Source organism: Eublepharis macularius, chromosome 1, assembly GCF_028583425.1.
Source record: "Eublepharis macularius isolate TG4126 chromosome 1, MPM_Emac_v1.0, whole genome shotgun sequence".
Classification (NCBI taxonomy): domain Eukaryota; kingdom Metazoa; phylum Chordata; class Lepidosauria; order Squamata; family Eublepharidae; genus Eublepharis; species Eublepharis macularius.
Window position 1 is genome coordinate 40,241,016 of NC_072790.1, and position 17,841 is coordinate 40,258,856.

Consider the following 17,841-nt stretch of genomic DNA (forward strand, 5'->3'; position numbering starts at 1 on the left):
AGGAGACCTCGGCCCTAGACCCTTTCCAGTCTGGTTTCTGCCCGGGACATGGGGTCAAGACATTGCTGGTTGCCCTCACAGATGATCTCCGCAGACATCTGGATCAGGGCGGTCAGCACTGCTGATTTGTCTGGATCTGTCAGCAGCGTTTGATACGGTCGATCATGAGCTTTTGACCCAACGCATTGCCGATGTGGGGATTCAGGGGACAGCACTGCAGTGGCTGGTCTCCTTTCTCCATGATCGGGGACAGAGGGTGGCGCTTGGGGAGAGAGTGTCATCTCGTAGGCCACTGGTATGTGGTATGCCACAGGGAGCGATACTCTCTCCATTATTATTTAATATCTATATGTGCCCCCTCGCCCAGCTGGTGTGGAGTTTCAGGCTTGGGTGTCACCAATACGCAGATGACACCCAGCTTTATCTGTTGTTGGACGGGCGGCCTGGATCAGCCCCTGATGCCCTGGAGCGTGCTTTTGAGGCTGTGGCTGGTTGGTTGAGACAAAGTCGGCTGAAATTGAATCCCACGAAGACGGAGGTCCTGTATGTGGGTCATGGGGAGATGGCTTTGGGACCCCGGCTTCCTACACTTGATGGGGCAGCACTTACACTGGCCCTGAGAGTTAGGAGCCTGGGGGTGATTCTGGATTCCTTCCTGAAGATGGAGGACCAGATCACTGCAGTTGCCAGGTCTTCCTTTTATTATCTTCGGCAGGCCAGGCAGCTTGCCCCTTATTTGTCTCCCCATGACCTGACTACAGTGGTCCAAGCAATGGTCACCTCTAGGTTGGATTACTGTAACACGCTCTACACTGGGCTTCCCATGGGCCTGATCCGGCAGTTACAGCTGGTACAGAATGCAGCAGCACGGGTCATTGCTGGAGCACCGGTGTGGGAGCATATCACACTGGTGCTATGCCAGCTGCATTGGCTGCCAGTGGAGTACCGAATCAGGTTCAAGGTTTTGGTGTTAACCTACAAAGCCCTACGCGGACTGGGACCGACGTATCTGAGGGACCGTCTCTCACCATATGAGCCCCGGAGGACTCTCCGCTCTGATGGAAAACATCTTTTAAGTGTCCCTGGCCCTAGGGAGGCCCGCCTGGCGTCGACCAGGGCCAGGGCCTTTTCGGTCCTGGCTCCGACCTGGTGGAATGCTCTGTCTTGCGAGACAAGGGCCCGGCAAGATTTGCTTGCATTTTGCTGGGCCTGTAAGACAGAGCTATTCCGCCAGGCATATGGCTGATGCTGGGCAGTGCCCCCCCCCCCCCGTGAAGGGAGGGTTAAACCATCACCCCTATGCGAACACAGAGGCATGTATGAACCACTATGCAGCATGAACTGTAATATTTAAAGTTTTTAAATGTTTTTAAATGTATTATTTAATGTTTTTAAATGTTTTTAATGGTGTTTGTATTTGTTATCCACCCTGAGCCTGCGAAAGCGGGGAGGGCGGAATATAAATATAATAAATTAAAATTAAATTAAATTAAATAACTACTAGCAACAACAACAATAATACAAATTCTCTCTAGAAGCTAAAATGGCAGCACTGAGGCTATTGTATTTTGGTCACATCATGAGAAGACAAGATTCTCTGGAAAAGTCAATAATGCTAGGAAAAATAGAAGGCAGCAGGAAAAGAGGACGACCTAAAACGAGATGGCTTGACTCCCTAAAAGAAGCCACGTCCTCCAGTTTGCAGGATCTGAGTATGTCTGTTAGGGATAGGATGTTTGGGAAGTCTTTCATTCATAGGTTCACCATATAGGTAAGAGGCAACTTGATGGCATATGACACACACAATAGAAATATACAATGGCTTGAACCCCGCAGAGTATTTCCATGAATGAAAGAATTTCTGATGGTAGAGCACAACTGTCTTAGCTCTGGTCTCCTGGTGCAGCCCGTAATGCCTGTATGAATTGCTGTTCCTGGGCAAGAGAGGAACCCCAGGTACAGCATTTGGGGCTGCGTCAGGAGGAGTGAGGTGAGAAAGTCATGCTTCATGCAAGGAAATCCTTCCATCTACGGAAAAACTCAGTTCAATCCCAGCCTGTGCTTATTAAACTATAAACATGACTGTGTATAGGCAAAAACCTTTATGATTGCTGAGGCACGTGTGAGTAGGCTGTAGTTTTTCCATTACCACTATTTCATACATTTGGAGAGGGTATAATGAAGGCTGTGGGGTTTGGGATGACTACTGGGGAATAAAAGGCCACAAAGGGAGGAATTAAGTGCAGGCTGCAAATGGAGCTGTAGCTAATCAAGTGAATATATGCATGGATTACCAAAATCCTAGTGACTGCTGCGTTACTCCTATTTTATATTCTCCTGCAATGTTCCAAATACTTTTTGATGGTGCACTATAAAGTTTAGGTGAAAGTTCTGCTGTCTGCACACCCCTTGGCATCGCATGGAGCCAGTGTTTGTGATGCCAGAGCAACAGACAGACGATGAAATGTTTCACATTTCTCTCACCCAGTACGTTTTTTGTTTGAGTCCATCTGCTCTCCTGAGCCTACTTGGGAATGCACAACACCTCTGCTTTGCTAGCTGCCAAACTGAACAGAGAGTGGGAGGGAATATTAAAATGACACTTTTGATCTGAACTGTGCCTCTTTATTAAAATGGGAAAAGAGGTCCCAGATTGCCTTCATTTTCAGAGCCTGCAGAATAATCTGCTAAGGGGCAACAGGCTACTGAAATAATCACAGCTGAGTAGTGAGCAAAGATTTCCCTTTATCAGGCTTCCATTCAGGGGCACCCGAAGAGTCTACACAATAGAGATGCCATGGAGTTTCATTTCAAGTCAATACTTGCAGTGTTGCAAAGGGCACAACATTGCTGAGAACGTGGATAGTTTAAAAGCTATTTAGATTCGGGCTGATCCAAAGGGAGGTGAGTTTCGTGAAAAGAGTCAGTCATTGAAAGCCTGTGCGCCTAATTTTCAGTTATTCTTTTTAGAGATCCCTTAGAAAAGAAATGAAAACGCTCATGTGTTCAGAAATATGGGCTTTGTTTGCCACCACTGATGTCACCACTAGAAATGGGCATGAACAGAAAAAAAATCCGAACATGGTGTTCGTTGTTCATTGCCATCCATGAACAGGGACTCACAAACAACCACGAACATGGCCCTGTTCATGAACATGTTCATGGTTGGCTGTTCGTGGGGGCCAGCAGGCTCTCCTCCAGCCATCATCCAAGTTTGGTCAAGATCCCTACCACACCACTCCCAGAAACCTTACCTGAGCAGGCAGCAGGAAAGGTACCAATAATAATAATAGCTTGGCCCAGATCCCGGCAGCAGCCCTGGAACTTGAAGGGGTAGATCCCTATCCCACCACACAGAAAGAAAATTCAAGCCCCAATGCACTCTATCAAAATGCCAACAACAACTCTCTTCCTCTCCACTGTCTGCAAACTAAGCTAGATCTGGGAGCCCCCCCTCCCCCATGCTCTTTGCTCCTCTGTTGTAACAAATTTGGAGCTCCACACTTAAAAGGAAGACCTGCCTATCAAGAAAAAATTGGCTTAGGTTGGGGTTTCCAGGGCAACAGCAGGAGTTCAGACAGAGTTCAGACAATCCCTGCCTAAGTTGCCAAGGGAATTGATTGCAGGTGCCAGACTGTCTGGCTTGATGAACAGCAACGGACAGCAACAAACAATGCTTGCAACAACCACCTGTTCGTTTAGAATGGGGCCTCACGAACAGCTTGTTCGCAAACAGCAGATTGGGCTGTTTGTGGCTTCTTTTCGTTCATATTGCTTTTTGTGCCCACCTCTAGTCACCACTGCCAAAGATTACCTATGTGACTGGTCCAGGAGATGTTTCCTTCACCCTAATTCATTTTCTCTCAGCAGCCTCATCACATAACCAGATACAATTGGTCATGCAGTATTGTGATATTACTGCATCTAGGTGTGATACTGGGTTGGTTGGCATCAATTGACAAATGAGAAGGAAGCTCTATAATGAGAAAGAGGAAAATGGCACTAAAGTAGGAGGAGAAATGGCACTGAAGTAGCAGCATCTGACTCAAAGGAAGAGAATGTGTATATATCTCTTTGCCCAGGAAGATGTGACATCACAGTGTCCAGGCTTTGCTTTGAAGACCACAATTTGGAATATGAGTTTTACTACAGGGGAGCTGGTAACCTTCTCTTACTAACATGGGTTTAGGAATACTTGGTGGATGGAACCTCATCTCTTGAGGCCTGAGTGCAGCCCAGGTCCACAGACTAAGGCACTGGATCTGTGGGATAGTGGAGAAATTCAGTGCTTTGGAAGCATAGCTTGAGGCTTACCCTTCCCCATCAGAAAAAATGCTGAAGCTTGAGGGGAAAAAAACATTCTGTTGGTCTCCTGTTCTCTCCCTCTTCCAGTTTTATGGGCATGATAATTATACTTGTAGTTAGTCAAATCACTTTTAAGTCAATTAAATAGGATGGGCACCCATGCAAGCCCTGAAATAGATCAATAGATCTCAAAGTTTGATAAGAATCCCAGTTCCTTGCAATTCACACCAACGTATACTGCATTGCTTTGATTTATTTTGTACATCAAAAGCTACAAAGCTACAGTCAATTGCTACCAGGTTATAGACTTCCTTCCTTAGAACCCTCTCAGGATATCATATCCAGCCATATGTTTAGCTGAGTCTTGTCACTAGCAATCAATGGTCTACATTAAGGGAATGTGCCAATCTTAACTCCCAGGTATCCAGACTTCTGTCTCCTCTCAACTCCAGTACCTCATCAATCACCCATGCCTTGTTTTCCCACTGCATATTCAAAGATACAAACTTCCAATCCTAACCTGAATTAATCCATACTGCTCAGTCTGAATGAAGACACATACTAAGTGTCCGTATTAATGAGCTTCATTTACATCTTGCATAGGTGCCCTATAGTATAAAGGTAGCACTCCAACAGGTGCTGTTCTCTTTTTCTCCAGACCCCATGTATTTTGGTGCACCCTCTTTGTGTACTTTTAATATGCTACCACAGTGCCCTATGCACTTTGTGTGCCCTAAAGTCAGGCACCTTTTTGGCCTGGGAGTGTTGTCAAATATGTTCCCTCGTGACTATTTTTGGGAGTTCTACTTGGAAGTTCTCCAGCTCCGATTCTTCGTTCTTATGCTTTATTATTGTGCCTACCATTACACATACACTATCATATTTTGGAACATCTAAGTAAGCAGATCAATCAGGAAAACTGTAGCATTCTGTTAGTTAGGAGTGTGTATGATTTGTAACTGTGTATGATATGCAGTGTGTACAAGCAAATATCTCTTTGTTTTTGCTATGTGTTTTTAGTTGTGTTCTTTCTAGCGTGTGCCTTCAACGTGATTCCACTGTTTGTCTATTTGGTAATAGTAAAGCCTCATTATTACACTTGAGTGTCAAGTTTGTATTTCCCCTGCAATCATGATAGAGTACTGGAGGCACCATCTTGCCTGTTCCCCACCATCACCCTTATTCAGCTCTCTCTGCCTCCAGGATACCGTGCTGGGACCTTGGTGGATATGGGGATAGATAGCAGTTTATATGTTCATAGATCCAGAGAACTTAGCCATATTAGTCTGTAGTTGCAAGAGTCCAGTAACACTTTTAGGACTAACCAACTTTATTGTAGCATAAGCTTTCGAGGACCACAGTTCTTGAGAGCTTATGCATCTGATGAAGAGAACTGTGGTTCTTGAAAGCTTATGATACAATAAAGTTGATTAGTCTTAAAGGTGCTACTGGACTCTCTACTAGTTTATATGTTAACCCTTTGGTGCCAGGCAGCACTCTAGACATGCTCAGAGGATGCCCCTTAGGGCTAGAAGATAGACATGTGTAGCTATTTGAGTAACAAAGAGCTGCCCCCACACATCTGGATAGGCAAATTTTCACAATGCAGCCAGCCTCAGCAACAATATTGGATTCTGCAAAACTAGGGGACCACCTACCTGCTTCCTCTCTTCTCACTGCATGGGTGTGTGGTGAGATGAGTTAGGTGAGCAGAAAGGGATAGGCACAGGGGAGACAAACCGGAGCAACAAAAAAGATATACAGCAGAAGGTAATCTGGATTTAGAAAGGGGGAAGTTAGAGACAGCAGGAAGGAGTAGGGATTTCGTTTGCCCATAAGTCCTTGTGAGATCTCCCTCTTGTTCTCATTAATTAAGAGGTATTTTGTTAACTAGATCACCCCCTAACTCTGTTTTTGGCTAAGCATTCTGTATTGCCCTAATTCGATTTTTAAAAGTAAAGAACTATATTGGCAATCATATAAATACAGATCTGTTTTTTACTGAATCAGACTATCAAGGCCAGTATTGTCCTCAGACTGGCAGCAGCTCTCCAAGATCTCACTTCACCTACTACCTGGCTCTTTTAACTAGATTGAACCTGGGACCTTCATATGCAAAGGCTTTATCCCCTCCTGTAGAACCATGTCATTTTTCATTTTGCAAGTAGGGTAAAGAGATATTAACAAGCAGGGCCAAGATTCTCAGCAAAGCTGAACCATTTAAATATATCCAGTTCCAAGAAAGCAGTGCATTTTAAGGGTTGTTTTCATTCAGTACACTTATTTGTGCCTTCAGCACCCATCGACCCCATTTCATGCTTATAACAATAGTTACCTCTGGGAGCTGCTGAGTCAACCTGAAAGACCCATGTGGTCTAAAAAATGGATGAGGGAAGGTTGGTATCTTTGTTCTTCTCTAAGTAACACTTCTGCTTTGCTCACTTCTGCCCCTTATTTCCAAGAAGATTGAACTTTCAGCAGGGGGAAAAAGTAAGTACCTTTGTTCAGAATGCAATAAAGCGACAACAGCTATGTAGTTCACTCAGTGCGCAGTCAGCCATACAAGCAAAGATAACTAGCCTTCTAGTGGTGGAGAGACAACACTCAAATAGAAAGTCATACCACCAATCCCTTCCTCTTAAGCCCTGATATAATAATGGTTGGCTGTGGTCACTCACTGGTAAAGGAGGGTTGCCTAGATATGTTCAAAGACACTCTGCCTGTCTGTCTCTGTCTTTCTCTGTGTATGTTTGTGTCAGGGTTGGGCTGTCTTATCGACAATGAATTCTAGATCTAAACCTTAATGTGTTCCTTGATCTCAATATGCTTTCGATCAGTAGCCTTTATTTTCTGACCTAGGTGTGTGCCCTACTAATCCACAGGCACAAACATCTGACCCTCTGATAAAGAAATAGTTAGAAATGCCTGTTGCACATTCCACATTCCCAGAGGCACTCTATTGCCATTGCCAGGCTAAAACATACTTTTATTTGTCTGAGGTATAGATATACGCTTTGAACATTATTAAGGAAAAGACTAGAGAAAGTACTTGGAGTGCCTTTATAAAAGTATAACTGGGGATTGTGCCATTTGATAGGATCAGCTCTTTCATGAAGTCACATCTATTTGTTTAGAAGCTCTTGTTTTTGAAAGGGTTTGTTCCCAATCGTATGAAATGTATCCCAGTCTCTCCTTGTTCTTTAAAATCAGGATTATATTTACATATTTTTTTTTTAAAAAAACCCTTCTTTGAGTTCCAAAACTTTTCTGTCCTCTCAGTGTACAAAGCACGACAAGTCTATAAGGCTGACAGAAAATGTAACACAGCTGATGAACACAAACTCCTACTCCTTCCACATATATTGAAATGGCAGTAGCTGCAGAGATTTCCACTGATATGAGGGAAAGAATTGTTGCTGGTAGAATGTAATAATGTCACTTAGAGCATATCACCTCCTGTAGAAACAGGACACACTTTCCCCCATGCTTCTCTGCGCTTGCTTAAACACACTTGTGATCCCATGCTACTGTGTGATACGTGATGCAGAAAGGTCTCTGTAAAGAAGGCTAGCCGCTTGTAAAAAGTAAGAGCATGGCAAGAGAGCTGTCCGAGGTGCTGAAAGGAATCCCCAGATAAATTTTCACACACGTTTTCAATCATATGAAAATATTATAGGTTGGAAATGGACCTTCCAAGCGCCGTGTGAATGACTGTCAGGTTTGGCAATTTCCCAGGAGGTGGGAAAAAAACTAGTTTATGGAAGAGTCTTCGTGCTTACTGCTTTATAGCAAGCTTTCACTGAATATTGACTGAGAAAAGGGGAGGAAATGAATTATTAATATACTGAGAAAAATTAATAAAACATATTTTGAAATTTGGTTTCTAAGTTTGCAAAAATATGGACTGCATATTGTAAACTCTGGAAAAAACTTCTGGAACTGGTGATCAGTGTGGTTTTGTAGAAGTATTTATGCAATGTGAAGAGAAACCGGAGTACAGAAGTATTTTCTTTTCAAACGGAGCCCGATTGATCTCTGCAGACGTTCTGTCTTTTACATTTAAATTTCTGCTTATTTACAGAAAGAAGTGAGATACAGAAAAAAGTACCAAAATAATAGAAAAATCCATACAAAACACCTTGCTATTGTGCAAGGCTAAATTCAATGCCTATTTATAAACCAAACAAACACACAAACAAGCCAAGCAAACAAAACACTTGAGGATTGTTTTTATAGCTCTGTTCAGATCCGTTCACCTATAAGTTGCACAAGAATTGCTGTCATGCTTGCAACCCTGGTGGAGTGATGTGGAGGGAACTGTGGAGACGTTTCTTGGCTCTCTTACAGCTTTCCGCTGGAGCACATCGGGTCTTCTGGGATCCCAGGGGCAGACCAATTATAAAGAACCAATGCCTCCACATGGAGTAGTGCAGATACAGCTGCCGTACAGCAGGCAACCCTAGTAGCATGAAAAAAGTGCTGCCATGCTTGTACAAAGTTGATGTGTAGAAACCTCACCTACCGGAGAAGCTGGTTTGCCTCACACATGCCCATACAGCATGGCAGCCGTCACAAGCAGTACCATCTGCTCCTGGCAGACCCCTCTTCCTCATCATTGGAGAAGCGCCAAGGGAGCTCAACAGCCCACTAACTATTCCCGAACTCTCTCCTGCCAGTGACATACCTAACTGACACCACCCAGCCAATGACCTCAACTCTAGTAATGGTGTAATGTAGGTGAAAAAAACCCCACACCCCATGCCAATCAGGGTGAAAGGAGGAAAAATTCCTACCTGTCTCTGAATACAGCAGCCAGCTAATCCCACACATACTGGGTGAGGAGGGTGGGCCAAGCACTCACAGCAACTATGGCCAGGAGGCACACAGAGCTGCCTAAACAGACAACAGGCTCTGCCCCCTGGCAAGTTCCAGGATGCCCGGGAATGGTGCCATCTTTCCTCATTCCATGGAGGCAAAGAACAGCCCCTGGCATGCAGGGCTCACACCGGCAGCCGAAGGGGCCTTTTTTCAAAGAACAGCATCACCTAAGGAAACCATGTTTGATTTGTTTGGAGTGTTATGTGGTGTTTAATTGTTGTGACTTCTGCTTATAGCCTAAGCTTCTGGAAGACTTTTGAAACTAACTAAATAACAAACATTACAGCTGCTATGGCTCCTTTGAGGAACCAAATAAGTAAAACCAGCTTACATGTGGTTTAAAGTAGATGCACCTTAAAAGACCTCGTTCTAGTTCCAAATCCTGATTTCTCTTCGCCATTTAATGCCTGAAACATCTGATTTTCAGAAAAGCTCTTGGGATTACTCTCTGCTCTTCAGACATTCTCTGTAAAGTACAATTTGACATTGAATTTAGTGGTCATGGACTTCTCCACTCAGTACTTTTTTTTTATCGAGTCGGTTTTTAGATTTTCTCTTGGTGTTCCTCTAAATAATCCTCACTTCCCTCCACCCGTTTTGATTCATGAGGTGATTGAGAATCCCTTAGGAAAGATGACATTTTGTTTTCCTCAATGGTGAACAGATCTTTATTCACTTATTATTCCTCTGAACTTTCAGTTTGGTGTCCTTACGGAATGAGCTGCCAGTCACATCCTCTTTTCAAATGACATTGTATAATAGAATCGCTCCTTTAGGTGAACTGGTCTATTTCTTACACTGCCTGCATATCATCAGATGTACAATTCTTTTCTTGTAGCCATATGGCATTTAACCTTTACGAAACTCCTGGCACTCAGTTGATCTCTTTTGGTTAGAGAACGCATTTTTTTTCTCCTGCTGACAAAAGATTATTGACCCATGCCAGGAACATTAAAATTAGTGTTAGATCTGAAACTATGAATGGTTTTGCATTGAATTAAAGATAAGTCATCTGCTAATTTTGAGTTCTTAATAAGGCAGGCAAACTTGGCTGATCAATCACACAGACACTTTGGTTTATGAATGTAGAATAAATATCTGCCTGTCAGTGAAAAGAAAATATTCAACCTCTGTTGTTGTGTATAGAAACAGGGTCTCCTTTGAGATTCTTTAAAGAACAGCTTCAGTGTATATTTTGATAAATCGGACAAATCTGAACACAGAGATGTAACTGTATTATCTTGTGCCTTTTGTTTTCTGCTGAAGTGCTTGAATATAGCAGAGAGGCCTAATTTGAAGAAGGCTGAAAAGTACCAAGGCAGGGGAAGGAAGAACAGAAAAAATCTGGAGACACAGAAGTGTAAGAACAGCAGGATCTGAGTCCAGTGACACCTTAGAGACAACAGGATCTTCAGGGTATAAGCTTTCAAGTATCAAAGTTCACATCTTCAGATAGGAAGTCGAAGATACATTCTATAATCCACCTTGAGTGTAAGAGCCAAGCTACAAGTGACGCCTTACACAGGTTGGACACTTGTCAACTTCCCTCAAGTTTTGATGGGAAATGTAGGCATCCTGGTTTTACAGACTGGCTCTCCATTACAGCTCCAAGACCAGGATGCCTACATTTCCCATCAAAACTTGAGGGAAGCTGACAAGTGTCCAACCTGTGTAAGCCGTCACTTGTAGCTTGGCTCTTACACTCAAGGTGGATTATAGAATGTATCTTTGACTTCATATCTGAAGATGTGAACTTTGATACTCGAAAGCTTATACCCTGAAGATCCTGTTGTCTCTAAGGTGTCACTGGACTCAGACTCAGAAACAGAAATCCCTGCAGTTGTGCACTTCTCTTTCCAGGTTGGGTTATCCCACTGGCTTGAGATGAATAACAAGAATATTTTAAGTTGTTCTCGCAGAAACCCTGTTATTTCCAATTTGCAGAAGGCCAGAAAGATCAGACAAAAGTCACACCATTAATGTTTGCTCTTGTATCTCCTCCTTCATACACAATAGTCTATTTAGAGTGTTGAATTAGCTAATATATGTGTGCGTGTTTTTAACGGCAAGGATGCTTCTGGGTATATGGCATATGGCATACATTCTGTACCCTCTGTCAAGGTCAGTCTACACAATGGTTGCATCCTTTCCTTGATGGTCCACCAATATCAAAAGTGCCAAGGAAAGAAAAGATAGTAGAACGCAAAGGGGTTCTCAGTCTCTTAATTTAAATGATATGGATGAGCCAAAATAGGAATGAAAAATGGTGGGAAATGGTGATGAATTTGAAGAAAGTATGTTAAAAATTGTTACCCTGTCTGAAGTTGAATAGGAATCTGAGAAACTACCTCTCTGGTTCCCCCTTCTGGTATATATTTTTACTACACAAGTTAATGGGAAGGGATGGAACTGAAGATCTAAATTAGTATATCCATCATGGATTGCATACAGTTCCTTTTTTTTTTTTTTTGCAATATATAATATCCAAGTTTCGAGAATAAACCGGCAAGGGGAAAAGGTTCAGTTCAGCATATGCTTGAAAGTTTTAAACTTTCTTAGCAAGCATTCGGAAAAATCTGTCTTTGTGGAGTTCTCTTGTAGCTCTTTTGGCACACATGTGCTGTTATTACTATTGCATTGCTTCCCGATATTGTAGTTCTGTTTGGTTTGGTGTGATCTGAAATTGCAGGGAATGTGCATCATACATTTTTGGGACTGATGGCTGGCAGCTGCCTTGCAACACACTGAGATAGTTGAGTTCATTCTTTTATGCTCGGCATGAAGGCAGACCAGACAGTAGGAATTTCTGCCTTTGGAATTATGTGGTTAACATTAAAGAACATCTCTAGAAGTGGCGGCTTCAAGGTTCAGTTAGTTTGCTTGACATCAGTGAAAATTTCACTGAAAGCAAGGGGTTAATGATAAAGCATATCTGAGTATGAGCTTGCAAATCACCCAACACTGGATATCTGATTTTCTGAGTACTGAATATACAAGCACAGAATCTCTTGTATTTCAAGCCAGAAAGGAACTCTATAAGTAATATAACCAAGCATTTCAATTTGACAAGTTCTTCTGTTGGCTTCGTCATGCACCTGATGAAGAGAACTGTGGTTCTCAAAAGCTTATGCTATGATAAAGTTGGTTAGTCTTAAAGGTGCTACTGGACTCTTCTTTACTATTTTGTGACTACAGACTAACATGGCTAACTCCTCTGGTTCTGTTGGCTTTAGTAACTATGAAATCTGATGCCATTGCTGGGATTAAGTAATCATTTTTCATCTTTACTAAGAGGAGAGGAGAGGAAAAAATATAATTCGTATAGATAAGAAAACATTACAATCAGAGTATTAGATGAAAGAGCCAGTGCAGGTATTGTGCTTAAAGTGTTAGACTAACACTTGGGAGAGTGGGGTCCAATTACCACTCATCCATGGAGGCATGATCTGGGGCCAAACACACTCTCTCAGAGTGTGACTACAAGTGACTTTCTTCACATGGAGAACACTAGATTTTTCTCACAAGGTTACCTGGGAAGTGAAATCTGAGTGATCCTTCCCCTCTCTGTTAGAATCGCTGCCTGAAGAGCCACAAGAGGGCTTCATTTCGGGGTGGGTAGCTGATACTTTCTCCAAGGGTGTCCTGCGGGCTGCCTGCTCCTGGGGGGCTGCTCTGGAGAAAGCGGCAGCGTCGGTGAAGCTTCAGCTGCAGCGACAGTGGAAGAATCTGCAGCACATCCTTCCACTGTTGCTGCGGCTGAAGCTTCACCAATGCTGCCGCTTCCAGAGCAGCTCCCTGGGAACAGGCAGCCTGCAAGATGCCCTTGGAGAAAGTAGCAGCTGCTCGCCCCCAAATGAAGCCCTCTTGTAGCTATTCAGGCAGCGATTCTAACAGAGAGGGGAAGGACCACTTGGACTTCACTTCCCAGGTAACCTTGTGAGAAAAATGCGGCCACCCACGGCAGCCACAAGTGGCTTTGGCTGTGGGGCCGGAGTTTGCCTCCTCGGATGGAGGCAAAGACAGTTGTTTCCCAGCCATCCGGGTCCTGTTGGGGGCAGGCGGAGTAAGAGCTATTAGGCATCTCCGCCCCCTTCACCCTCCAGTTCCTTCGAGCGATCGGTCCACCCTCCTCTCCCTGTTTCAGTTCAGGATTAGCCGGTTGCTGGTTTTGAGCCAGGTAGGAATTTTTCCCTGCTCCCCCTGATTGGCTGATGCGGGGGGCAGGTTTTTTGCCTACCTTGTACTGAAGCAGAGGTGCGAGGTGTTTTAAGGGTGCACTCTGTAGGCCTTCCCTGGCAGGAGAAAGTTGGGAAATAGGGAGCGGGCTGGTGAGCAGCCCTTTGGCAATTCCCCATCGGTGGGGAAATGGGGTGTCTCAGGAGGGATGGTAATGGTTTATGGCTACCACCACCTGGGTAGACTGCCTCCAGGGAACCCCAGGTGCAAGTCCTTCCCTCATGCTGTATGGCTGAGGCTTTAGGAGCTTGAGGGGGAACCCTTTGCCTGGCCGGCCGGGCCGAGGCCATTCCATTAATGGATTACGCCCGGGGCAGTGGGGCTCGCCCATACAGGTCAAGGCGGTGGTCAGAGGTGACCCCGTGGCTTGACCTGTACCACATAGTTTGCCCTTGCCGCAGTTTAGTGTTGATGTTATGTTTAATAAAGCGGCCATTTATACCAAAAGCTGTGTCTGTCTCTTTCTTCCAACTGAGGGGGCAATCTAGTGTTCTCCACGTGAAGAAAGTCACTTGTCGCTTTGTTCTAAGCCTAACCTACTTTACAGGGCTGTTGTGAGACAAATGGACCGGGAGACAGTCATGTATGTTGGCCTGAGTGCCTAAGAAGGGCAGAATAATAATACATACATAGCAACTGGATTGTTCTGTTCCTAGGGTTAAGGAAATAAGACTTCAAGGAGGCAAGCTAACTCCCAACCCTCCTTTTTAAAAATGGGCTGCAGTGTGACTTTTTTCTTATCTATTACTTTTTGCATTTTCCACGATAAGATGTGCTCACCAAGAGATAACAAAGTAATGGAAGTACCGTTGGTTGGACATATGGGTGGTGTATTTCCTTCATTGGACACAACTGCACCAGCACTGAAGCTCTAGGATTTATTTGGCTGTCTGTTTTTCCTTCATTTTAATAGATACTTTGCTTTTTCTATGAATGTAGAGGAGTTTACAATCTAAAGGAAGTTAATCATGTTTTTGTCCCTTTGCCCTGCCAAGGCTCAGTTAATTCAGTTTTAAGCCGCAAGGGTGGCAGGCAAAGGCTCTGGAAGGGGAGATGCCAGAGATGGCAGAGGGCTGTGAGCAGGGCTTTTTTTCAGGGGGAATGCGGGGGAACGGAGTTCCGGAACCTCTTGAAAATGGTCACATGGCTGGTGGCCCCGCCCCCTGAATTCCAGACAGAGGGGAGTTAGATTGACCTCCGCGCTGCAGCATGGAGGGCAATCTAAACTTCCCTCTGTCTGGAGATCAGGGGGCAGGGTCACCAGCCATGTGACCTTTTTCTCTGAGGGCAACCCACTGAGTTCCACCACCTCTTTCCCCAGAAAAAAAGCTCTGGCTGTGAGAGAATCTGTCCCCTCTGGAATGATCTCTGCTGGTTCTGTCTTTTAAAACTATGCTTCCTGGCTAACGTTGCATCTCCCGGCACTTGACGAGCACGTGCCCAGGCATCTCATATAAAGAGGCTCTGAAACTCTATCATACTGCTTGTTGTTGTTTTCTTTTTTTGCTATTGTACATGCAATTGTTACACATTCACCTTCTTCTATGGTTAAAAATTATATTAAATCAATATGTGTTGCTGCAGATGTTGCATTTGAGTCCAGTGGCACCTTAAAGACCAACAGCATTTTCAGAGTGTAAGCTTTTGAGAGTCAGAGCTCCCTTCTTTAGACATCTGTTGTGCTATTGCTCACACAAGTGGAATTATATATATATATATATATATATATATTGCCCTTTGTGCTTACACGTCACTAGACCTAACCTACAATCTCTTTAATCCTGTCAGCCATCTTTGAGAATTTAAATCAATGATAAGATGCAATATAACCTTCTAAATAAATTATTTTGAAAATATAGGATTATTTCTTTGAATTCAACCCTGATTTGCTGAGTCAGAATGTAGAAGTCTGGAACAAAGATTTTGATATAAAAGAATGAACTGCCAATTAAATCAATGCCAACACAATAATCTCTCTCTAAAGGCCCAGCTCCTAGCCTTCAGTAAGCTAACCACACTGAACTGCAAAGCAGAATTCCCCTTTTAAATATTTTATTTTCTATAATTTGAATAATTAATCTTTCTTTAGATTCTCCTCATGTCTCTTATGTTCGAACAAACCCAAGATAAATTTCACTACTGAGACTGTAATAGCAAAAATTGGAGCTTTTTTTTCTACAGGCATGTCGATATCGGAAACTAGCAGATTGATGAATTCTGCTCTTAATTGCTTATACCTTTGGCAGAAGAATAAGACATGCTCCATAGTTTCAATAGAAGCAGTTCCACATCCAGATAAGTGCTCAGAGTAAGGCTTTTTAGAATAGCGCCCACTCAGAATGGCAATGGGTAGTACATTGAATCTGGCTAAGAAGAAGGCTCTCCTATAGACTGGGATCGTAAAACAGCACAATAATGATAACTGAAGTGTCTAAAATTGCTAGGTGCTGTGCAAAATTAAATCCAAAACTTAAAAAAAGGCATGTCCTAACTTCAGGAATACAGTCTATGGAAATATCAACTCTTAAGCCAGGGACAGACCTCAAATGGATCTGTCTGAATGGTCCAACATTTGTCCTGTGAGAAGTGAAATGGTAATTATTGGCTGACTCTTGACATAGAAGTAGATAGGCCTTTTTTCAAAAAGAACTAAACCTATTGTAGAGACAGAAAGGGGAAGACTATAGCCACACTAAGGCTATTTGCGAATAAAGTTGTGCAAAAGTTATGGCTTTTTGATGAACGGCAATAAAAGAAATGTAGAATACTAATGATAATTATCCCGTGCTTTTATTGCATAGTAATTGATCTCAATATGACTTGTGGCTTCCAAAATTACTTTGGCTTTAAAGTTGAAGTCTCCTTATTGCCTATTAAATCCCAGGGGCCAAGCTAAAATGGATTTGCTCAGCCCGTCTTACAAAGTATCCTCTGCAAATTGTGACGGTGAAGTTTGACATTGTTTTGCAAACTGATAACTGATAAATAGCATTTGGTACCAACCATGAAATTATATTAACTCCTTGATGAGCACTGCGATCTTAAGCACAGTTACACCCTTCTAAGTCCTTTAACTTCTGTTTAGGATTGCACTGAAAATGTGATGTCTAACATACCAGTGTATATTCACTGTTGTGGTCTCCTCTGACGCGGCAACCCTGGGTCTGGTCATTCTTCTGGTGCAGACACCAGGCCTCCTTCCTGGACCCAGACAGGATGTGCAGACTTGTTCAGTAGTGTGCACACTTGTGAGAAAGCTGCAAGAGGGCCTCATGCCCCAGCTGCAACCTTTTGCTGAGAAGGAGCCAGACATGTTGGTGACAATGTGCAAACCACGTATCAAGGGCGCCTTTGCTGAGCAGGCTGGGAAGCTCACCAGCTTGACAGAAGAGCTCTCTTTGGTAGGTGTATTGTATGCAAGCCAGGAGGGATGGAGGGGGGAAACAGATCTGCTGTCCCCTGTACTGACCCTTCTCAGGTTCCCCCCACAGCCACCTTTGAGATGTTCCTGGAGATGGAGGTCATTTGGTAGGTAGTCATCCCTTCTGGGAACATTATTATTGTTGTTGTTGCTGTTAATTATCCTTTTATCCTGCCCTCCCTGCAAGCGGGCTCAGGGCAGTCGCAACAATAAATACAGAGATAAAATCACAATATATAGAGATAAAATCACAATAATTTAACACAGCCTTCTAATAAAACACCTGCTCACTGTATAAAAACCATATAGCATCTGATGGAGGTGGAGGTGTGGCTTAACCATGCATGCTCACTCATATGTGTGGGGTAGATGGTCAACTCAACCCCCCTTACAGACATAGGGGAGACCAGGAGAGAGGCTCATTTGATGGAATCCCTGATGGCCTCAACTGTACGCCTGGCAGAACATCTCTATCTTACAGGTCCACCTGAAGGAGACAAGATCTTGCTGGGCCCAGGTGTCCTCAGACAGAGAGTTCCCCCAGGTTGGGGCCAGGACCAGAAAGGCCCTGGCCCTGGTTGAGGTGCATGAGCCAGGATTTGGTGGAGGCAGTAGTCAGGGACTACCTTTCAGAGCCCTGCAATTTGCTTTTCACCAATCTTCTGAGCTACCGGGCCAAGAAAGAGGCAGTCTAGCCACACCTCTTTTGAGGCTCAGAGGGTCCTTCTATGCCCTTCAATGAGCATGCAGCATAAGTATATCTTTTCCCATGCAGGTGACATTGTCAGCCCTCTTTGCACTCGCCTGGTCCCCTGGAGAGTTGAGCAGTTGAAGGACAATTTGCCACTTTTCAATTACCCAGCTCTGGACTTCCAGGGTGAGTGAAGTGAGCCCATCTTGTGTAATGGTGGGCCTGTATCCTTTGCCGTGACCTGGGGAAAAGCGCTCTTCCCAAGACTCAAGAGTTAAGTAGAAAACCAGCAGAAGGGACAGTTGATCCA